Source organism: Myotis myotis, unplaced genomic scaffold, assembly GCF_014108235.1.
Source record: "Myotis myotis isolate mMyoMyo1 unplaced genomic scaffold, mMyoMyo1.p scaffold_m19_p_13, whole genome shotgun sequence".
Classification (NCBI taxonomy): Eukaryota; Metazoa; Chordata; class Mammalia; order Chiroptera; family Vespertilionidae; genus Myotis; species Myotis myotis.
The window spans coordinates 8956563-8981879 of record NW_023416317.1 but is presented as its reverse complement, the minus strand read 5'-3'; the positions used below and the strand labels follow the sequence as shown (position 1 = coordinate 8981879).

Here is a 25317-nt window from a genome sequence, read left to right as displayed (position 1 = left end):
GGGGTCAGTGTGCACGGATCGGCGGGGTGATTCAGGCTTTGCAGCGACGCTCCTGCCTGACTCACTGGTGACTCCAACCCTCCCCTGCCATCCCCTCCACTTATGAAACGCAAGTGCTACGCCTCTCTGAGCTGCTGCCATGTGCAGCCAGGTGACGGAGCAGGCTGCCTAACGCTGGCAGTGGTGATGGGCTGGGAGTCCATGAACAGGAGTTTTTCTTAGCATGGAGGTATCTAATTTTGTTGTACAAAATTTTAATGCACAAAAGGATAGTGCTGTCAGATCCTCCTTTTTCACTTCTCTGCTCTTCATGCTTTGTGTGACATTTAGGAAGACCAACTTACACTCTAAATGCGAAGCGTTTGGCTTTTTCTGAGGCGTGTATGTATGAAAGACGAGAGCACAGATTCTGAAGCCAGATGCCCTGGATTCGAACCTCTGCTCTGATACTTATTTAGCTGCAAGAACTTAGGCGAGTTGCTGAGCTTCTAGAACAGCCGTGGGCAAACTACGGCCTGCGGGCCGGATCCGGCCCGTTTGAAATGAATAAAACTAAAAAAAAAAAAAAGACCGTACCCTTTTATGTAATGATGTTTACTGTGAATTTATATTAGTTCACACAAACACTTCATCCATGCTTTTGTTCCGGCCCTCCGGTCCAGTTTAAGAACCCACTGTGGCCCTCGAGTCAAAAAGTTTGCCCACCCCTGTTCTAGAACTAAGCTTCAGCATCCCCATCTGTAAAATGAGGGCTCATAGTGATAATCACCGTATAGACTGCACCAGTTCGCAATTGCCACAAACATGCTGCATAATAAGCTACCCTGAAACGCAGAGGTTTACACCAGCGGTCCTTTGCTCCTGCTGGCACAGGTACGGTGGGAGGTCAGTGGGTCGCGCTGAGCATGGCTGGGCTGGGCCTGCTCCTCCTGCAGGGGAGGCTGTGCTCCACGTGGCTCTCCTTCTCTTTGGATCGGCTGGCAGACCAGCAGAGGATGCTCTTCTCATGCTCATGACGAAGGCGTGCGGCAGCATGAGGCCTGCTAAGACATAGGCTTGGAATTGGCACCGTCATTTCTTGTCCTGTTGACCAAAGCAAGTCACATGGCCATACCCAAAGTCCAGAGGCAGAGAAATGTGCTCTGCCCCATTAGTGAAACTGAAAAACCCCATCACACAGGTATGGCTACTGGAGGAGTGAATAACAGAGGCAAATAATGAACACAACACACAGCATTACTGTGAGAGTTAAATGCATTTATGTATGTTAAGGGCTTAGACTCCAGGCGCATAGTAAATACTTCATCAGTACTTGGTTTTATCATTATTCTTTTCCAAATGTTGCCTCGGTCTGGAAAGTATTGCTGCAGTGATTGCTAGCATTTTGAGGCTTTATAAGCTGTTGACATGCATGTGTCTAATAATCACCATTGATGTTTGTTTAGTGCTAGTATATCTATGATCTAATTTCACCTTCACAGCGAAGCTGGGGAGTGGGTAGACTTTACGTTTTGCAGGTAAGGAGTAGAAGCTCACAAATGCAGAGTGACTTAGCCCAAATCGCAGGACAATAGACCTTGGATGTTACTTAAGGTTTGTCTGACTTAAAAGCCTGCTGCAGGAGAATGGCATCTACTGCACACCCTGCCCACCTCCCCCACCATTCAGATTTCTGGGACGGCTGCCCTGGCAATGGCTTCCCCGCTAATTGTCACAAGTCTTCACTGGCCCACTTTCCAATCCATTCTACACAGGTTCTTAACATGTCCTGCAAGATCTTGATGTGCCAGGTGCTGCTGTCCTCATCATCTGCACCCCCGCCCCTCTTCCCACCCCTCGGTGCCCTGGCCAACCAGCCCTTGCTCAGTGCCTTTCCTAGCAAGGGACCTTTGCAAATGTTCCTCCCCCTGCCTGGGTCTCTCTCTCTCTTCCCAGCTCTCCACCTGGTTAACTTTGACTCGTTCCCCATGTTTAATTTGGAGCCACTTCCTCTGAGAAGGCTGTCCTGACCTCCCTGAAGGTCGCTTCCTCTGGGCACACTTTCTTAGTGCTGTCCACCCTCCTTAGTGGCACTGGTCAAAGCTGTGACCCTGTGCTGGTATTGCATGGTTCTGAGTACTTTGAAATCCCACATCCCTGCTTCAGGGGCTTTAGCACAGGTATGATGTGTCCCTCTGCTGTGAGTTCTTCACCCACCAGCCTCGGGACCCCAGATTCCCTCCTCCCCATCCTTGGTCTCAGCACAGGTCACCGCTGGTCCTGTGACACCTCATCCTCATCCTTTGTAGCACTTTACATACTTGTAATGTTTTTGTGCCATATCTGTCTTCCATGGAAGTCTGCAAGCTCCATGAAAACAGCAGTGACTGCCATGGTCATTGTCTTCCAGCACCTAACAGGGGGCCTGGTGAGGAAGCTGGGTCAGAACTTGTCTAAGCAAATGACACTGTGATCACAGGGCATCAAGACTGTGTTGTGCCCAGCCGGTGTGGCTTACTGGTTGAGCGTAGACCTATGAACCAGAAGGTCATGGTTCAATTCCCAGTCAGGGCACATGCCCAGGTTGCGGGCTTGGTCCCCAGTGGTGGTGGGGTGGGAGGTGATGGTGTGCAGGGGGCAGCCGATAGATGATTCTATCTCATCATTGATGTTTCTATCAATGGGAAGTGGGTAGACTCTCTCTCTCCCTCTCTCTTCCTCTCTGAAATCAATATATATATATATATATTTATTTTAAAATAGACTGTGTTGTCCTCTGCTCTCTGGTTAACTTCTGTGATATTCCTAGGAACTTTGTTCAAAGAATACAACAGTAACATGGCAATTATAAAACACTACATGTTAGGCACTGTGCTGAATGCTTCACAAACATTAGCTCATGTGATCCTCAGCAGAAAACCTGACAGCGTTCTGTTGTCATGAGAGACAAGTTAGACAGCTTGTTCGAGGCCAGTAGGGAGTGGCATCTTCCCGACCCCAAGCCGTGCTCCAGAAGGACCCACTGCGTTGATCATTGTCGCTGTGGCCTCTTCTCGTGAGACTGTGAGAGCCAAGTGGTCTCGCTTGCCTTCCTAGTCCCCAGGTCTGTGTTCCTAGCACATATTAGATAAGTTCTGTTCATTTACTAGGAAATATATTTGTCCTGGTATAAACCCATAAGCAGTTTCAGAACTGGAAAAAGAAGGATTTTCCTAATAGATTTAGGCAAATAAAACTAAGCAACAAGACCAGTCAATGTCAAAGCAGAAGTCGGGGCTTTCATGTAGGGGTTAAGCCGCTAGCTCTACGACCAAAAGGTCTGTTCCAGTCTTGCCGCTTTCTCCTAGCTACGTGAATGTTGGCAAGATATTTACCCACTGTGTGCCTCGTATTCCCCATCTGAAAAATGGGAGTAATAATATTCTCTATACTCCTGTAGAGTTGTTGTAACACCTAAATGATTTAACGTGTAAAAATGCATAGAACCATGCTCTTCACACAATAAACAAGCACTATGAACAGTCATTATCTTAATTACAAACCTTTGTGACTTGGCCCAAATGCTAGTCCCTAGTTTCTCACATCTCAGAATTGGAGCTGCTTTCCTGGCTTGGCAGAGTCCTAGCTCTGTCTGTTGGGGGAGCAGCCCCCAGCTTTACTGCAGCCCTGGGACTGTCACACCATCTCTGTGCCCTGGCCCCATGGGGAGGTGCTTTCCTACCCAAGACCCAAAGGTCCCTCCCACTTGCTGTGGCCTCTTACCGACCTCTCTGGGATCTCCATCTGCACCCTGGAGGCTGGGATGCTGGCTGGTGCCTGAGCCAGGATGGGGACCAGGCGGTTTGACATGAGGACCATTGAATACATTGAGCAGAAGCACTTTACCATCTATCTCTCCTTCCCCGAGAGCCTACAATAAAACTCCTGTGATACCATTTGATGATATTTCACCCACTTTTTATGATACTAAGAATTTTTAAAGCCTTCGATTTTTATGAAGAAGTTCCAATATTTTTCATATTTTTGTTTAAAATAAACTCAGAGTTCTACTGAGTACCAGACACTGCGCTGGGCTCTGGGAAGCACTTGAATGAGCAAGAGAAGCACCCCTCTTCTTCTCTCAGGTAATAAGCTAACAACCTAAGGAATCCACAGGACCTTATTTCCTGCTTGAGAGATAAAGCTTAGCAGAGTCTCCAAACAAGACAGTACACCAGCGTCTGAGAATTTCAGTATGAACCTCATTTCCATATCTGGCCATCGGATAACTTTCCCTCTCCTTGTCAACCCAACGGCTCTTCTGTTGGGAGAACTCAACCATGAGTTGAGTTTTTGCACATTGTAATAGAGACTAGTATAAAATCACAGTGTACTACAAAAAAAAAATTCCCTGTTGCTTTGAGATGCCTCCTGAAATTCAGGCTGGCAATTGCCAGGTCTCCCAGAGAGCTGCCCTTTCCTGTTTGAAGCTGTGCCTCTCTCCTGCCTCCTCTCCTCACCACAGTGAGGTTACTTTGAACACCGGAGCCCCAGGCTTTTTCTTGCTAATGAGACCATGCCAGCAGCACCCCTGTGATGGTCTGAATTTACATGGGTGGGATCTTATAAACACACCTGGCTCTAAGTCCAGCTCTGCCCCTATTATCTTGGTGATTTTAGTCAAGTTTCTGATTAACCTTTCTGAACTCCAGGCGCCATACTTCTAGAGTGGAGATAATAATAATATGTACCAGAGTCTTTGGTTGTAAGCAACAGAAACTTATTTGGGGACACAAGATGTAGAATTTATTTGAAAATTTTGAGGTAACTTGTAGATTCAGTTGAAATATAAAGAAATGGATTCAGAAAGAAGCCAAATCAAGCAGCCCTGGGGATTTATGAATTAGGAATGAGTAGCCACTCTCATCAGACTCTCAAATACACATCCCAGCCCTTACCTCTCTTCTGAAATCCAGACTCCTCTATCCAACTGCCTGTGATACCTCCACCTGGAGGAATAATAGGCATCTCAAGAGTAATACTTACAAAGTAAAATGTCATTAGTCCTCTAAATTTTCACAATCTATTTTTTTAATGTACCCCCTCCCATCCCATTACTCTAGCCAAAATTCTTGTAGCCACCTTTACCATCTTTTACTCACACCCCACATCCAGTCCATCAGCAAGTTCTTTCACATATGCTTTCGACCTATACCCTAGACCCTATTTCTGACCACCTCTCACTTCCCACACGTCGCCCACAGACCAAGAAGCCCTCTTGTCTTCACTGGACTATTTCAATGACCTTATCTCTTCTTCCTGCTTCATGTTGTGCCTATCCCACTTGTATTCTGCACACAGCGGCCAGATTAACTATTTTAAAAACAAAATCAAGACATGTACTCTCCAATGACTTTCCATTCCATTAAAAGTAAAATCAAATTGATGTTATTTAGATTTTGACCTACAAGACTCAACATTATCTGGATACTGACTACATCTTTAAACTCACTGTGCAGTGTCCTCCCCTTGCTTCGCACGTTAGCCTCCTTGCTGTTCCTTGCACAGACTCAGTCTTCTCGATCTTGGTACTTGCTCCCTTTGCTTGGCCCGCAATGCCATACTCTGATAGTCACACGGCTGGCCGCCTACTCCATTCATGTGCAGAATCACCCTCTTCTGAAGCACTATTGACTATCCTGTGGAACACAGCTCCCCTACTTCCACTGTATTTTCTGCAAATCCCATGAAGGCAGGAAGTACCAGGAGGCTTCCTGGCATCTAATGGTCATTCATTAAGTATTACGCTAAGCTAATGAATGCATTATAGTGCCACTACCGGGGTATATAACTCCAACCATTTTTCCATTCTACCCCTTGGAGGTTTTCGAATCTCCAAGAGCCTCAGAGGCCTAACCTGGGTTGTATGGCGATCCCTTGGTCACGGGAAGACAAGCTTCTGTTACAGTCACACTGGTAAGGCTGTGTACAATGCAGGACCTGTGGTTCCCAAAGGTATATTGGCGTGGTCTTACCAAAAGAAGGCAGAGAGGACACCAGGCTAGGGGAGCTGGTGTTCAGTCCACATTACCTTCTCACAGGATTATTTGAGGGTTACACGTGGGTTTAGCTTTGGTTGTTGTGTGGTTATAATGGGGCACCACTAACTTGACACTCGAGCTGTATCTTAACATATAACAAACTTTACATTGTTTCATAAAATAAGAAATCGGCACCCTTGTGGGGTAACTCAAGAAAAACAGCAAATATTATTGGGATATGTTCCACAATTGTTTTTGGGGTAGATGACATATTATTAATATTCCCTATATGTAATTTCTTAATATTGCCACTATTATTTCTAAAGATGCAGGTCCCTTGATTTGGAATGATGAGAAAATGCTAACAAATAATACTGATTAACTAACTCTAATTAATATTAGAATTATCTTCTGCAAAAGCTTTCCCACACTCAGCTCGTTTCCCCCCATTTTATCTGTCCATCAGTCTATAAAGGTAAACACACCACTGATAAGGATATGGAAGGCATCTAAAGATCCACTTGCCCTGTTTCGGATGAATTACACTTTTGTTTAAAGTATTAAAAGAGCTTCTCAATGTGCTTGGACATTGGTGATACTTTAAAAAATGGGGTGAGGTCAGTAGTACAGATTCAAGGGCTTAATGCCAGTCAACTCAGTGTCAAATAGGTAGATGGCTATGTGACCGTAGGAAAGGAAGAAGGCACGCTACAAGTATTAACATCACTGTCTCTTTTTAAAAGAGGGTTGGATCAGAAAAATATGTTGAATATATACATATGTAAGTAAGGTTTTTTTCAGAAAGTCACTCAAGAAAATTTTGTTTCCAGCTCAGATAAAAGTAATTTAGAAGAGGATAGAGTCAGTGAATTCCTAATTGGTTGAACTGTCAAGCATAGTTTGGATTAAAACCAACCAGAGTTCAGGTGGTCCCTGTCCTTGGTCCTGACTCACTGGTAGGAACACTTCTATTGAGACCTCAAGGAGTGGCTCCCAACCAGCCCAATCACCCAGGAAAATGGAGCAGCTTGGGTCACTGCTGGAGGCTCTGCTTTACTACGCACGAGATGGGCCCTGGGATGCTCTGCTTTACACAGGTTACCTCCATCCGTTTGTAAATGACCGTAGTCGGAGGATGAATTAATACACTAGGTGACTGAATGATGGTATCAAGTGACCTGAATATACTAGAACAAGGACCCAGTTTAATGAGATGTCATTTTTTAAAATCAAGAATTAATGTAAAGGTTTACTTTTGAGGGTATGAAACCATCTGCACAAGCACATGAAGGGGGAGTGATAGCTTCTGATCAGTAATTACAGAAAACTTTCAGGGGAAGTCAGCTGACTGCCAAGTAAACATGCACCAGCAGAGGGTCCTGTGAGCAGAAGCACATGATGTCAGCAGAGGGCTGAGAGGAACTGCATAACTTATAATTCACCCTGCAGATTCCACTATCTTTGAAGGTTGTGTTCAACAACCAGAATGGCTAGAAAAATAGAATTGACAGCTTGGAATGATCTACATACTGGTCCATCTAGTCCAGTGGTATGCAAACAGGGTTCCATGGGTACCCAGGGTTCCAGAGCAAGTCTTCCTGGCTGAGTGTGGGAAAGGGTTGGGTGGGGGAGGGAGTGGGTAGAGCTCAGCACTCACCCACAAGGAAGCTCAGTAGCTCTGCTGTTGTCTGTTTTACATCCTTGGTGTCCACATAGAGGCTCATATGCAGAATTTAATTTTAAGTATGGCTGATTAAAATTTAACATCAAACAAAGCTGAAGAATTGTGTAAGGTATGCCAGGCTTACAATTTGCTGTCAAAATATCATCAGGGTATATTGCCTCAAAAGATGCTGAAAGAGGAACATCAGTGCTCTTCCCATTAATCTGAGAAAAAACTGTTACCAAGAGCAGGAAGGGCCTGTGTTTATTCAAAGGAGATTATATCCAGAGACAGAGAAGCATGAGCAGACTGTTGAACCTGAGGGGAGGGTGGGTGGGAAGAGATCAACCAATGAACATGTATGCAGACATGCATAACCTGTGGACACAGACAATGGGGTGGTGAGGGCCTGAGGTGGGGATGGGGGGACAGGAGCAGGCTGGAAGAGGTTAATGGGGGAAAAGGAGGACCTATGTAATACTTTCAACAATAAAGACTTTAAAAAAGAAATATATATATGAAAACATTCTCATTTTTAAAAATTCTATAATACACCATCTGTATACTGTATTGTGTGTTCACCAACCATCCCAAGTCAAATCTCCTTCCATCACCATTTATCCCCCCCCATACCCTCCTCCACCTCCCATCCCTCTTCCCCTCCAAAAATCACCACGTAGAAAATTATTCTTTTATTACATTTCCTATGCAGCTCAAAAGCAATGAATACATTTTGACCTTGGTACCACTTTAGTATGACGAGTCTATTAATAGGAACACACCTCATATTATAATATTCTAATCATTTCTCACATAAAGACAGTGAGCAAATGATCTGTGGGAAGTTTTTGATGTTGCATTTTTTTTATTTCCTTTGTTGCAACAATTACTTTTTGCTATTTTAAATTACACTGGACCTTGTCTGTACAATGTACAAATATTCACATTTAGTTATTATATTAATAAAAGACTTAATTATGCTGAATCAATTTTATTTTCTGCAAAAGAAACAGAATCTTAATTAGCTTTGCTTTTGGACTCATTAACCCACATATAATATCTGGTTATGTATTAAATTCAAGTAGAATGTAAATCTTTTCAAGATTTTCTTGGTATAAAATTCAGCCCCCCCTCCCCTCCCCATATAAATTTGTTTTTCCTCTAAAATGCTAATTTTTTGTGGGGGTGAGAAGAGGAATATGTATGGCATTAGATACATTTAGACAGTCTCTATTGCTGTAATTACAGAGCTGGAAGACAGTAACTTCACTATGCTATGAAAGGAAAAATGGGGGGGAGGGGTAGGCTAAGGATGGAAACCACAGAAGGAAGGCCAGTCTCAGAAACCATCTGGGTCACAGCTTCAAGTACAGGGTGTGTACCTTTAGAGGTAAGAGTGTTACCCAGTTATTCATTCATTCGTTCACAGAGCAGCTGTTTGTTCTGGTTTTTATAAACTGTTAGGAAAACAGAGGAAACACAAGACAGAGGTCCTTCTCGCTGCTAGGTTATCCATTTAGGTTAAGAAGTGGGAGCTGGATCTGTAGTAATAGACTTAGTGTTACAGTCTCCATCCAGGAGCTGCAGTGCGTGCTGCAGAGTGAGGGTCCCGGTACTGCTGCTGAGACCTTCCTCCGTGCTGGTGCTGCAATTTGCATGTATTATCACATTCCCTCCTCACAACACCTATTTTGGAAATTGGAAGAAAAAATAAAGAGCCATAGAGAGGTTAGGAAACGTTCCCCTAAGGCCGCACAGCTAGTACGTAGAGTAGGGAGCAGTGGTTCTTAACCTTCCTAAGGCCGTGACCCTTTAATGCAGTTCCTCATGTTGTGGCGACCCCCAACCATAAAATTATTTTCGTTGCTACTTCATAACTGTAATTTCGCTACTGTTATGAATCATCATGTAAATATCTGATATGCTATATGTGTTTTCCGAGGGTGGCGACCCACAGGTTGAGAACCGCTGGATTAAAGGGATTGAAGGAGCTACTGAATAGTAAGCAACAATGATAGTGCCAGGCGCCCGAAGTGCTTCATGAGCATTAGCTCGTAGATCGGTGGTGGCGGTGGCAGAAACAACAGTGTGGCAGTGTCCTTCACCACAAGCCTGTGAGCAAGCTGCCATTTTTAAGTCTGATATTTCCGTTGAGAAACGGGTTCAAAAAGTGTGAATGATTTGCGTGGGGCCACCAAGCATTGATGTGACAAAGCAGGAATTCAAATCTGTAATTTTCTCCCAGCCTTCCCGCTCTGGAGTTTAGATTTTACTTCTCAGAGGCCAGTTTACTCGTTGAAAAATGTCTGCAGGGAGTGACAGTGACAGCTCGGGCAGTTACAGGCTAGGATGTTGACGATATGCAGTGATGTTCAGGAGAGAGGGGGTGGGAGGATCCAGGACGGGGAGATTGGAGGCATAGAATCAGTTTCAGTTTGGAAGTTATCACATCAATCCAAGTGGGATAAAATCAATGTAATGAGAAAGAAGATTTTGGCAGAGAGAGAGAGAGAGAGCGAGAGAGAGAGAGATAGAAGGATGCATGGGATTTAGTGAGAGGCTATGGGGCATGAAAGGGAGAGTTCACCTGGACCCACAGCAATGCAGTGCTGAGACTGCATCTTTCTCATTCACCTGGTACCTGTGATGCTTAGCTCAGCATGTGCCTCCCGGGAGGGGCTCTGTGAACACTGTAGAACACATTAATCAGAGACCAGAGGTAATGTCAGGCGCAGAGCTGTGTCCTGCACTGAAGAAAAGAGGGCACAGGAAAGGGCTCTGGTATGAGAGAAAGAGGAATGTGATTTGCATGTGATGAGTTTGAGCTGAAAAATCGCAAAGAACCTGAAATTAATGTGAGAGACCAGTTCTCAGGCAGTTCAGCTCCCTGGGAAGGAGGTGATGGTTGAATAGAAGGAAGAGTTTTCTTAAGGAAACTCTGGAGACAGGAGCCAAGACGGAAGCAGGGACCAGGAAGGGATAACAGGAAGGAACCCCTTAGGATGTAAAGTCATGGTCCACAAGGAAGCAGCGTAAGGGTGTCCGGTGCTGTGTACGGACCAGGGGAAGCAGAACAGAGAGATGCTCCTTGAATTGGCCAAAGGAATTTACCCACAGCTTCGGAAAGAGCTTTTGGGCTATATGGTGTTGCGTCAAGTCAGGTTGCAAAGAGTTGATGCAGTGATTGTGGTGAGAAAATGAAGAACACTCGTTAATAGATGTTCAAATCAGACCTGAGCCAGGGGTTCTTAGAGTGGAGAAGTAAGTGTTATGTGAAGATGATGTTATTTTCAAGATTAGGAAAAACGAATTATCCATGTTTATGGTCTATGTTATGTGCTGAATTATGTGTCACAGAATTTACATGTCCCAACCCCAGTAACTCAGAATGTAATCATATTTGGAAATAAGTTCTTTAAAGAGGTGACTAAATTAAAATGAGCCATTGGTATGGGGACCAAATCTAATATGCTTGGTGCCCTTATAAGAAGAGAAAGAGACACCAGGGGTGTGTGTACACAGAAGATGACCATGTGAAGAGGCAGCAAGAGGATGGTCGTCTGCAGGCCACAGTTTGAGGCCTCAGGAGAAACCAAACCGACCAACACCTTGACCTTGGACCTCTAGTCCCCAGAACTGTGAGAAAAGAATTTTCTGTTGTTTAAACTCCCCAGTCTGTTGTGTTCTGTTATGGCAGCCACCTGCACCAAGGCAGTCTGTGAGCTGGAGGGTGAGGAAGAGGGACCGACAGTGTAGGGGAAATGGACCACGGAGAATACACGAGCATGCAAACACAACATAGCCAGTCAAGCAATTAAAATAATTAAGTACTTATCACCAAATATAATCTGACCTACATCATATTTCTTACTCATTTACTTTTAAAATATTTCAATATTTGCCTTTTCCCACTGCATATACCAGTTCAATCCTTTGAAATTTGAAACCTGGTGTTCACGCTCCCTAAGGTGTAACCTGTTTTTCCGTTCTGCTGCCTGTTGTGGCCGTTGTTCATTTAATAAATCACCACCTACTGCTGGGAAGGTGAAGGACAGAGAGGATGTTGCTCTAAAGGCTGTCCATGCCATTTTTATTTGCTCATAATTGGGATATTGGTCATCAGTTACATAATACTGTGTCTTAGTTATTGCTTTTTAAAAAATATATAGTGTTATTGATTTCAGAGCGGAAGGGAGAGGGAGAGAGAGATAGAGATATCAATGATGGGAGAAAATCACTGATTGGCTGCCTCCTCCACACCCCCTTTTGGGGATCGAGTCCACAGCCTGGGCATGTGCCTTGACCATGAATTGAACTATGATTTCCTGGTTCAAAGGTCAATGCTCAACCACTCTGCCACACCAGCTGGGCTACTTATTGCTTTAAAACAGTTGTGGATTCCCTTCTTGTTTCTTTACCACTGTATGGAATTCTGAGATTGAGTTAGGCTAGCAAACACTAAGAAGAATTTCATTCCCCACTTGTGAAACCTAAAGATTCAGAAACTCAGAACTTCTCCAAGTCCCTTCCTTATCCCTTGACCATTTTGTGATGAAGGTCATGAATGAGCCCCTTCAAGTTAACTCATTTGAATCTTACTATCTAAAGCAGAGAGCAAAAAGCACTTTGTGTGGCTTCATCCTTGTGGATTAGGCATTTTTTTTTTCTTCTGAATTTTTGAAAGTCCAAATGATCAGCCAGGGCTAGGTAGATGGAAATGGCCACAGGAAGAGGATGAGGTAATCCTCTTTACCCTCTGAGTTCCCTGCCCTCTGGAAGAAGCTTCCTCCAAATCTAGCCCAAGATGAGAACAACAATATTAAAAAATACTTGACAAAATTTCATGTAGAAAACCAAGCCCTTGAGGGAGCTCTGAGAGGATTGACTGCCATGGTCTGGGATTTCTTGAATCCCTTGACCATCTTCAAGGTGAATTAAAAAAAATATATATTGACAAGATATCTAAAGTGCCAATAAAGAATCTATTGGATACTTTTCTTTTAATAGAATTTGATAATCTCTCTTTTGCAGAGGTCTAAAAACAGAATTTGTGCTCATCCAAAAAAACTGTCCTGGAATTCAACTGTGACCAGTTCCCACTGTGATATTTAAAATGGACCAATACCACATGGTCTTTGTATATGGTTTGTGGGCATAGCTGGGAGTTTCTAGGCCTGAGGTCACATACCATTTTTTGAATTAAAAAAAATTACATCTTTTACTCTCTAGCAATTTAGAGGTTGCTTGCATTTTATTCAAGGCCATTAGGAAAACAAGGAGGAATTTAATATTTCATACTCTCAGATTGAGCTTTGAATTCATGAGTGAGACCTTATAAAATTTTTTAAATATTTTTATTAATTTTGGAGAGAGAGAGAGAGAGAGAGAGAGAGAGAGAGAGAGAGAGAGAGAGAAACATCAGTATGAGAAAGCATCATTGAAAGGTTGCCTTCTGCACGCCCCACACTGGGGTTCGAACCCACAACCTGGGCATGTGCCCTGACTGGAATTGAACCTATTTATTGGTGCTCAACCACTGAGCCATGCCAGCCGAGCCTTATAAAATTTTTGAGTGTTGAGTTAGAGACTCATATAAATAAAGTGCATTCAGAAGCTCAGAAAATATTCTCCAATTCCCATTGTTGAGTTAGAATTTCAAAAATCCCATTTTGATTGTATGATTAAATCACTTTTAACCAGGAGTCTTCAAGTCCTTCAGGGTTTTCAGTTATACATGTACATACAAATTTTATTTATTTTTTATTGAAGTATAGTTGACAAGTTATATGATATTTTGATTATAGTTTATGAAAATGGAGAAGTGTAACATCAGTTTTCACTGAGGCCTTGGGATTGTAGTTAAATTCTATTCTACGCAGGCTCCCTGAAGTGATATTTAGTGTCAGTGTAGTTATTTCATTTAGTACTACTCTAAAAATATATGATCCTGGATACCAACATGTTCCAAATCCCTACCTCCAGCCTTGATCTGCTTTTTAAACTACAGACCTCACTATGGAGTCGACCACCAGACATATCCACTTGGAAGTCTAAAGGCATCTAGTAATTAACAAGTCCAAAAGGATCCCTTGGTTTCTACCATGAAACCTGCTCCCCCAGAATTCTTCTCCTGTCAGTGAATAGCACCACTAACCACCCAGCGAACAAGCCCAAAACCTAGGAGCCAACTGTGGTTCTCCCTTCCCCTTCTTTTCCCTCCCCTCCGTTCCCTTTCAAATTTGTCAGCAAGATCTATCGGTAGCACCTTTTGGCCATATCTCAAATCCATCCACTTCTCTGCATCTTCACTACTCCTACCCTAATCCAAACCATCACCATCTTTCAAGAGGGTTCCTCATAGTCTTCTAACTTGAACCTTCTTCTAGTTTGCCCCTCTAAAATCCATTCTCCACACAGCTCCAAGAACCATCTTATTGTAGTTTTAATCAGTTCACATCTTATGACTCTCCTTACACTTTGAATAAAATACAAACTTTTTATGGCCTACAAAGTCCTACGTTATATAATCACTTGCCCATCTCCCTGCCTCATTATAGACCTTCTCTGTGTTAGTCACTATTCTCCCACCACCCTGAGCTTTTTGCTGTTTCTGTAAAGGGGTCCTCACCTCAGTGCCTTTGCACTTCCTGATCTCTCAGTTTTACACATGCCCTGCCACCATCTACTTCTCCCAAAACTCGACAAGATGGGTACTTTCTCCTCATTCAGGCTTTAGCTCAAGTGTCAACTTACAAGAGTGACCTTTCTTGATCATCTCATCCAAAGTAGCCACACACATCACTTTATCCTTCTATCACTTCCCTTTTGCTACTAGTTACTGTCTGAAATTATCTCTTTATTTACTTTTTATTGACTCCTCCGTTACAGTGTGAGCTTTACAAAAACAAGGAACATACCTGTTTGATTTGCTAGGATATTCCTAATGCACAAAACAGCTCCTGGTGCAGAGCCATGTCAGTGTCATATTCTCATTATCTCATTTTTCACAAAGTCATTCCTCAGACTAGGCTCCCTCCTTAAAATTTTCTCTTAAACATTCATTTTACCAAGTAAAACTGACTTAACTCTATATATGTTGAGGTGACTGTTTCATTTTTAAATGGCAGCATAAAATTAAGAGAAAAACGAAGACAAAAATAATGTGATCAATTTGGTAGATTCTGTTGCTGTATTTTTATTAAGGTCTCATTTATGAAACACATAAGTTGTTAAATGAGGTAAATATTTGTTTAGTAAAGAGCACTGATAAAATAATTCGGTTTACTTAAGGCACCAGAAAAAAAATGTTTTCTAGTTGAAATATCTCAAAACGATGTGGCGCTTTATTACCAGCTTTTCAGCCAGTGACCCTCTAGTCTCCTGAGGCATAAACAGACAACTTTTACAATTTTAGGTTTGAAAAGCAACTTGCTCCAATGTTAGAAGTCACTTTCAGGCAAGAAAAGAAGTCTCACTTTATAAGTAAATTAACAAGGTTTAAGTGAAACTGACAGCCCGGAAAAGTACAATAAAATGGCTTCAGGACAATAGCAAATTTGAGTAAGGAAATGCCAACCTATCATCTTTAATGAACTCACGGGCCTTGAGTTAAAATCTTTGTCTTAGAGCACTCTAAAATAAAAGGGGAAAAATGAAGGACTCAACAGCAAGGATGAAGCAAATCAACTGAGGTAATTTTAGATGCTTTAAAAAAAAAACCTTTTCAAGAAAACATGGTGCTCCAGAAAATTGCAATTTATATTATTAAACAAAAACATTAATTACATGGTTTTATACTTAGCAGAGCACTGGAGAGTTGTTATACAGAATGTTCTGTTTCGAAATTTGTTTCCCTTACTACCAAGATGAATTTTCTTTTTTTGCTTTTTCATATTTTTTATTTGCTCTTTTTTAAATTTATTTTTTTTATTGTTGACAGTATGACAGATGTCCCTATATACCCCCCATTTGCCTCCCTTCACCCAGCCCTTATCATGCCCCAGGCCTTCACCACACTATTATCTGTGTCCATGGGTCATGCATATATACATATAAGTTCTTGGATTAATCTCTTCCTGTCCACCCCCCCCCCCTCCCCCGCCACCGCCCTCCCCTCTGAGTTCTGTTAGTCTGTTCTATGTTTCCTCTGGTTCTATTTTATTCATCAGTTTATTTTGTTCATTAGAGTCCACATATAAGTGAGATCATGTACTATTCGCCTTTCTCTGACTAGCTTGTTTCACTTAGCATAATGATCTCCATGTCCACCATGTCACAAAGGGTAAGAGATCCTTTCTTTTCTTCTTGTTTTTTTTTTTTTTTTTTTTCAGCTACATAGTATTCCATTGTGTCAATGTGTCACAGCTTTTTTATCCACTCATCTATTGATGGGCTCTTGGGCTGTTTCTAGTTCTTAGCTATTGTAAATTGTGCTGCTATGAACACAAGGGTGCATATTTTTTTAATGTTTTATTGATTTTTTACAGAGAAGAAAGGAGAGGGATAGAGGGTTAGAAACATCGATGAAAGAGAAACATCGATCAGCTGCCTCCTGCACTCCCCTTACTGGGGATGTACCCGCAACAAAGGTACATGCCCTTGACTGGAATCGAACCCGGGACCCTTCAGTCCACAGGCCAATGCTCTATCCACTGAGCAAACCGGTCAGGGAAAGGGTGCATATTTTCTTCCTAATTGGTGTTTCAGGATTCTTAGAATATATTCTCAGAATTGGGATCATTGGGTCAAATGTCAGTTCCATTTTTAATTTTTTGAGGAAAGTCCATACTGATTTCCACTGTGGATGCACCAGTCTGCATTCCCATCAGCAGTGCATGAGGGTTCCTTTTTTTGTTTGTTATTAATCCTCACCTGATGATATTTTTTCCATTGACTTTTAGAGAGTAGAAGGGAAGGGGAGAGAAAGAAAGAGAGACACATTGATGTGAGAGAGACACATTGATTGGTTGCCTCCCACACATGCCCTGGCCGGGGCTGGGGATCAAGCCTGCAACTGAGGTACATGCCCTTGACCGGAATTGAACCCTTGACCCTTCAGTCTGCAGGCCAACGCTCTATCCACTGAGCCAAAACAGATAGGGTTAGGGTTTTCTTTTCTCCACATCCTCCACGGCACTTGTTGTTCATTGATTGATTGATTGTCACCATTTTGGCAGGTGTGAGGTGATGCTCATTGTAGTTTTAATTTGCATCTCTCTGATGATTAGTGGTATTGAACATTTTTTCATATGTCTATTGGCCATCTTCATGTCCTCTTTGTAGAAATCTCTATTCAGGTCATTTGCCCATTTTTTAAATTGGATTGCTTGTCTTCCTAGTGTTGAGTTGTATTAGTTCTTTATATATTTTGGAAATTAACCCCTTATCAAATGTATCATTGGTGAAATATGTTCTCCCATCCAGGAGCTTTCCTTTCCATTTCTTGATGGTTTATTTTGCTGTGAAGAAGCTTTTTAGTTTGATGTGGTCTCATTTGTTTATTTTTTCCTTTGTTTCCCTTGCCCTAGGAGATGTATCAGTGAAAATACTGCTACATGGGATGTCTGAGATTTTACTGCCTATGTTTCCTGCTAAGATGTTTATGGTTCCATAACTTACATTTACGTCTTTTATCCATTTTTAGTTTATTCTTGTGTATGGTGTAAGTTGGTGGTGTAGTTTCATTTTTTCCCATAAACCTGTGTAATTTCCCCAACCATTTATTGAAGAAACTGTCTTTACTCCATTGTATGCTCTTGCCTTACTACCTTAACTACACCATAACTACCTTAGGAGTTAGGTGCTATTATTATTTCCTTTTCTAAAAGATAGGGCAGGGTTAGAGATGTTAACTAACTCATCCAATAAAACATAGCTAGTGGTGTTGAAGGTGGACTCAATTTCAGATCTTCCTAACTAGGGAGGAGAGCTCTTAACCTCTACTCAAATTTACCCTTGAAATAATTTAATAATTTAGGAGATGTTCTCGAGGTAGAAAGAGCAGAAGATATAGAGTTTGAGGACCCCTTGACTCCAGGTTTCAGATTCATAGCTTTATGTCCTGATGCAAAATGTGAGTATACACTTCAGTCATTTCAAACCACTTCCTCAGTTTTTGTCTTATATTGATGCCTCTTGAATGATTCTTTACTTAATATGTACTTGATACCCTTCTTGGAGTAGATAACTATGAAGATAATATAATGAAGAAAACAGTGTTGTTAAATTCTTCTTCAATACTGCAAAATGCTTAGGAGACAATTACGTGCTACCCGACCACTCCACTGACTTTTCTTCCTCCTCTCTCCCTTCTTTCCTCACTTCCTTTCTCTCAGAGATTTGTAGCAAGTATGATGGAGGTGTTAAGAAAGTGCTAGTGCCCAATGGAGACTTTTCCTGGATGTAATAAGAAATATTGAAAAATAGTTGAAAAGGGAATACCTTTTAGATGGTGTGATTCAGTGTCATTTAATATTGTATATTGCCTAATATCACCTCTTAGTCTAAGAATATACCCCACAATTTGAGACTCACTGGCTTAAACTCTGAGAATTATTGTGAAATCGAATAGAGGAATGCCTATGGAATCATTCATACACTGGAAAGTTCTATCGCTCTTCCCTTTGGACTGAAGAAACATAAACTCATAATTTGGCTGTAACATTAATGGCACCTCTAGCTCTTCTCCCTGCTACCACTAATGTTTTTTTTTTCTTTTTTTCAAAAATCACTTAGAAAATGCTTTCAAATTATTAAGTGGCTGAGGACTGCAGGTATGCGTTTAGACTTTATCTGAGACCAAGTAGAAGAAAACCTCCTCTTGCAAGTTTGGAGGAATATATATACTCTTTTAATGAACCAGTCAGTCAGCAGCTGTTTTGAAGCATATGGTCTGTGTCAGTCCCTCCACAGAGAAAAACCAAATGCGGTTCTTCACCTCACAGAGCTCAAAGTCTTGGCATACTCTATCAAAGCCGAGCGACTCTAGACCAAAGGTTATCCCTGCCAAGACCTTGCTGCACGAATGCTGAAGAATATCTGGGGAACTGTAAGTAGCTCGAAGTTCATTTACCTTTATTTCATCTCATCCAATATCAACTGGGCCCTTAAACAGGCATCGGGCCTATGGTCAGTGCTAATTGTTTAGATGCGCACAGCTAACGTATGCAGGGTGCTTACCTCAAACGAGGCTCACGGTGGACAGCTTTGCGCGTTTCTCATAACTGTGTTATTAACCCTTATCTTATAGGTAGGAAGTGGGTCTCAGAGCATGCATATGCAAAGTGGCTGAGTGCGAGTTGAACTCAGTTTTAATTGACCTCACAGCTTCCGCCTTAGCTACTAAGCTTGATGATCTCGTTCCAAAAATAAAGAAATAAATGCCCTCTACACCGTGGGAGTCCACCATTCCATCGTGCCTGCCTTCGCAGGCGCGGGGCAGTGCCGAGTTCTGGAGTAATGACAAGGTGTCCGCGTGCCTCATTCACAGGCTTGGTCTGAATCATTTCGGTGGCATTCTGAGTGTTCCTGAAACCTGCTTTGTGTTTGTTTAATTATAATACAGTCTGGCACTTTGACATTTAATTTTCTTGTTTGGTTGTAATTATCTTCTAAGAGAGTAAGAGCAGAGTTGGATTATATTTACCTCCTTCCTTTACTCTTTTCCTCAACATGCAAATCTGACTGTGAGTCACCGGGTCCCGCTGGGCCTCCTCTCTGGGTGACTGACCTGGGATCAGCCTTAGAGGGTGGGGCTGCGCAGCCCGCCAGGTCCACCGGGGTGGGAGCCGGAGGCCGGCCATGCAGACTTGGTGTGGTTCTGCCCTCAGTACGTCGGCCGCGCCACAAGGACCCCACCAGCCTTCGCACTGATGGTGCGTCTCAGGTCACAGGAGAACCTGGACAAGACGGTGGGGATCCTGCCAAGTGGTCTCTGCTGTTCTTTCCACATAATTAGGATTTTCCTAAACAAATGGCCTTGTCCCTCAAGAATCCCACTTCTCTGGTGTCAGCTTTTATTTGGCTTGGTAGTCCTCCTAGGACAGTGATGGCGAACCTATGACACGCGTGTCAGAGGTGACATGCGAACTCATTTTTTTGATTGATTTTTCTTTGTTAAATGGCATTTAAATATATAAAATAAATATCAAAAATATAAATCTTTGTTTTACTATGGTTGCAAATATCAAAAGATGTCTATATGTGACACGGCACCAGAATTAAGTTAGGGTTTTTCAAAATGCTGACACGCCGAGCTCAAAAGGTTTGCCATCACTGTCCCAGGAGAACTGCCATCTCTTTACATCAGAACTGTCCTTTAATGATCACGTAATGTTTCATGGAGGAAAACAAATGTCTTCACACACACACACACACACACACACACACACACACACACAGTTTATGCTTGCATAGTGATCTGACTTGATCCCATGAAAACCCATAAGAAAGGCTTTCCAATAAATTAATTGTCTGAAAAACACCTTCATCATTTTCACCACATCCATGTACTACCTTATCCAACTATATGAATTTATATTTTCTTTGAATCACTCTATTTTTTAAATAAATGTACATCACTCCAGAATATTTAGAAGGGAGGCTACGAATCTGTGATTTTTCTGTAAATGGGCTTCACATCTCTTAACCTTTAGAGTTTCCCATTGGTATTTTCAACTTGCTGATCTGCAAATGCCACCAGTCCCGGCAGCCTCCATCCCCTTCCATTCTGGAGTTTAGTGCTATGTGGAGAGAACTGTAGCATCGCTAAGACCTATGTGATTGGAACAAGTCTGAATGTACCTCCTAAGTTTTCCTCATCCCTCCAGCCAGCCAAAGACTGAACTTTACCAGTTTCAGAGTGTGGACGGGGGTAGAGAAAGACAGATGGGAAAGGAGGTGGGAACCCAGTCATAGTCAAAGAGTCATTGTCTGGCCATTGTCAAAGAGCTGGGCCAGAGGATGGGTGGGGGAAACAGGAAGAAAGACTTGTAGGATGGGGGCTGCTGAGGGATTTCGGGGTGTGAAGTGGGAGGTTCTGAAGCAGATGTAGGTGTGAGTGGTCAAGGAAAGGGAAAAAGCTTTGGGGCTATACTGCTGGGTGTTAGAGGTTGGGTTTCCCAGGAAGCTGACCCTGAGTCAGAGACTAGTACTCAGGACGTTTCTCAGTGAGGACCTGGATAACACCTGGGGAGAGGAAGCAGGATCGGGCAGAGGAAGAAGATGAGCTACGGTGTAGTCACAAGAAAGACTTCCACAACTCTGTAGGGAGTTCTGAAGTCAGGATGACCCTTCAGAACTGTCCCCAATTGGGATGAGGGGCCCAGGCCATTGTGCCCATAACTACTCACTTAATGCAGGTTGTCCTAGGAAGAGGGCATGAGTTTGGGTAAGGTCTGCCAGCAGCATGACCCACATCGTAGCCAAGGTGGCATGTTCCTTATACCTGAAGGGGTATCCAGGTGGCATCTCACAGCATCCACAACACTGCGCATGATGAACTGGACTCCATTTAATATTTTTAATGAGCCCGACTATAGCCTGGAGTTACTTTTTAAGAAATAAATAAATTAATTAATTAATTAAAGTGTAATATGCTAATTAGACTAGACAGTTGAATGGCCTTCTGGACGAAGCTGGGGCTGTGAGGGCCAAGCCCCTCGCACGAATCTTGTTCATTGGGCCTCTAGTGTGTGTGTGTGTGTGTGTGTGTGTGTGTGTGTGTGTGTGTATATTTTTTTTTTTTGAATAATACATTTAAAGTGTGACTGTAGAGACCAAGCCCCACGAGGTCCCAGGAGTTAATAGACTTATACCCAGAAACTTGATATGAGATTGCCAAAGCTATTAACAAATACCTGCTCACAAAACACATATTCCCATGAATAGAAAAAAAAGGGGGGTAGGGAGAAGTGGTTTTTATTATCTATATATATAAAAGCCAAGCGACCAGAAAGACTGATTGCTATGATGCACACTGCAGCTGGCCAACCAGCCTGATGGGGACAGGCTGGCCAGCTAACCTCTTGGGGCCGCTCTCCCTGGCTGGCCCCACCCCCAATCAGCCCTCCACCCTGATTGGAGGCGGGGCCAGCTGGCCAATCTCCCACGTCCCCTCCCCCGGCCAATCACCCTGACCCCACCCATGCACGAATTCATGCCCCGGGCCTCTAGTCCTATATAATAGAAGGCTAATACACAAATAGACCAAATGGCGGAACAACTGGAACAGCAGACCAGCAGGTTGTATGACGTGTGCTGACCACCAGGGGGCATGTGCGGAACATGGAGGGTGTTGGCCGCGGCAGGATGGTGGAGGTGAGCTGGGGCACCAGACCAAGGCGAGGTGCTGGTCACTGTCATTGGGGTGAGCCTCTGGTGGTTATTGAAAATTCTTTGCTCCCAGTACTGTGGTCCCGCCCGGCGCTCACACCTGCTACCAGCGCTGGCCCAACTCACACCCGCTGCTGGCACTGGAGCCGCTGCTCGCACCCACTGCCAGCGCCAGACCCACTCGCACCTGCAGCCGGCGCCGGAACCACTGCTCACACCCACTGCCGATGCCTGGCGCTGGTTCCAATCACTTGGCGCCATCAGCGGGTGCGAGTGGCAGCTGCTGACCCTGATCACCCCTGAGGGCTTCTCCACCTCCCCCTGCTCCTGAGAGGCAATTAGGGCAGCAGCTGCCACTCACACCTGCTGATGGCTCCGGCCCCGCTCGCACCAGCTGTTGGCGCCGGCCCTAATCACTCCACGCCATCAGCAGGTGCAAGCCGGGCAGGTGCCTGCAGCGAATGGGAGTGGTGGCAGTGGGAGCAGGGCTGCCGGCAGACGAGACCGGGGGCGGGGGGGTGGGTGAGAGCCATGGTGGGAGGGGCCTGGTGGGGGGCGTGGAGGGTGGGCCAAGACCCTCCCCTGTGCCTACCGCAGCCTTGCAACCCACAGTTTCTTTCAAGGTGCATGAATTCATGCACTGGCCCCCTAGTATGTTAATAAAACAGTGGTCCTAACCTCCAAAATTAGATCTTTTTGGCCTTTGCATGAGGAGATTAGGAATTTCAACTACATCTGGGCTTTTATTCTTATCAAATTATGATCAGCAAGAGTAAGAGTGGTGGTCTCTTTGCAGCTGCTGTCAGAGAAATTAGGGAGAAAATATGTTTTGTTGAGACCTTGTACATATGCATTGGGGAACAGTGTATTAAGTGGATTGAGTATGTTTGGGCTCCATTTTCAGAGATGTACTTTTGGTTCCAAATTACCAAAATACACCTTAAGCATCCAGAAGAGGGAGGGGAAGATTGCCAGACTCAGCATGACTGGGACACGGTCCAGATGATCCCAGGTTGGCTTCATTCTGGCACAGGCTCTTCCTCGATGGCTGCTGGTGGTCCAGGGCTTACATCATCCCAGTTCAACTCCTGAGCAGAAAGAGTGTCTTTCCCACCAATGGTTCCAGCCAACTCAGTGGGACTGATGTTCTTAGGTTCTGATTGGCTCACTTAGGTCATGTGCCCATTCCTGAACCAATCACTGTGGTTGGGGGGTAGGGTTTCCTCAGTGGGTGTTATGTGGGAAGCCAGGACATCCTATGAGGTCCTCATGAGCCTGAGGAATGAGAATGTGGTAGGGGTGATTTCCTGAAGGAAAATCAACATGCAGTTAACACCAAAAACAAAACAGCTATATGAGTGCTAGACAAAAACACGTGACATCTACCGACCTTTCAGACCAAAGTGAAATTTCTGCCTCTGCCACTTCCATTTCATGACTTACTTCCGTTCCCTTTTGCTCACTGCCCATGTATAAAATGCAGCTGATAATTCTGACTTGGTGGGATTGGTACGTAGGAGGTGCTCCCTAGTTAACTATCATTCCAGTTAGTAGCAAGCACACTCTGGGCTCTGTACTAGCATTTTTACAAATGTTGTCTCACTTTCAGTTAGGAACCTATGAGAGCCTTTAAATTGGACCAAGCACTAATGACTTCCACCTTTTCACAGGACATTGAATATTGTCTGAGCCAGGAAGAGAAAAACTTACGGTATCTCAGCATTTTTCACGCCACACACTAATTGGCAATGGGGGACACTGTTCTCTCTAAAGATCATGATAAACAAATGTGTTTTGCAGCCTAATTTTAAATGCTAATCCAAAGATTGAACAGGAGCAGGTAGAGCTCCAGTCTGGCCTTTCTCTTGAGGGTACATTTAGCAAATGCGAGAAGCAAGAATACATCCTCCAATGGCACCCTGGTGGCTGTTAAATACATCAAAGTGGGAAGCCCAGGAGAGATGAATGGCTATGAATTTCAAGTGTGATGGGGTTTTGAAGTGAGTAACTGAAAGGTTAGAGATAAAGGAGACTGTCTAGCTAAAGAGAGGGACCGGGGCTGATCCCTAAAGAGGACATGGTGTCATCACTGATTGCTCCTGGGGACATGTGCCACTGTGGGAGGGCAGTGTCCTCAGCACCACCTGCCATGAGATGGGGCAGCCTGTGGCTAGAGCCAGCCGTGGGCAAACTACGGCCCGTGGGCTGGATCCGGCACGTTTGAAATGAATAAAACTAAAAAAAAAAAAAGACCGTACCCTTTTATGTAATGATGTTTACTTTGAATTTATATTAGTTCACACAAACACTCCATCCATGCTTTGTTCCAGCCCCCCGGTCCAGTTTAAGAACCCATTGTGGCCCTCGAGTCAAACAGTTTGCCCACCCCTGGGCTAGACAGACAGGGCACGCTTCCTGTTTGGGGAGTTTAGACAACAAGTTTTAATGCCCTAGGCCTCAGACCCTCCTCCCTTCACCATGCATTCCTCGTGGAGCTCTGACCCCAGCCTAATTATACTTTTTAACTCGTAAAAATGTACTCCTCCCCAGAGCTTTCTTCCAAAATGTTCCCTCTGCCTGGAACCTTCATCCCTGACTTCTCCTGGCTTCTCACCCAACACCTTCTCTTTCTCCGAAGTTCTCTCTGATCGCCTGGGTTTCCTCATGCCCTGGCAGCTCATTGTTCTCCAGAGCCCTCAGCCCTCTCTTCTGTGTCTCCCCCTAGACCAGTGGTTCTCAACCTTCCTAATGCCATGACCCTTTAATACAGTTCCTCATGTTGTGGTGACTCCCAACCATAAAACTATTTTCGTTGCTACTTCATAACTGTAATGTTGCTACTGTAAACAATATGTAATTATATATGTGTTTTCCGATGGTCTTAGGCGACCCCTGTGAAAGGGTCATTCGACCCCCAAAGGGGTCGCAACCCACAGGTTGAGAACCACTGCTCTAGACCCTCAGCCCCGTAACTGTGGGGCCATATCTGCTATGCTCTCCGTCGTATGCCCAGCGCCAGGGACAGTGCTGGGCCATAGTTAGTCCTGAATATCTTTTGAATGGATTATATCATTAAAATGAGATATACTGGATTTCATCACAACCCCCCTGCTTCCAAAAAGAAGCGTTTGGCTTACTTACGGGGGAAAACATTGAGGATGCTTCTTTCTAGAATTCGCTCCATCTCTATTCGGAGCTCTAGCTGGACTTCATAGTGGTCTAAAGGGGCTCTAGGCATCTTTCTCAGTTCCTCGCTGGGCATTATCAATAGCACCTTTAGCATCCACTACCACTCATTGAGGACTTACTATATTTGCTATATGC

The 25317-nt window shown here is 43.8% G+C and overlaps 1 protein-coding gene across 1 annotated transcript in view; it reads left to right on the top strand.

Moving 5' to 3' along the window:
- Positions 1–25317, top strand: part of SYNPR (synaptoporin) — a 268069-nt gene that overhangs the window by 57349 nt on the left and 185403 nt on the right. The window lies entirely within an intron of this gene.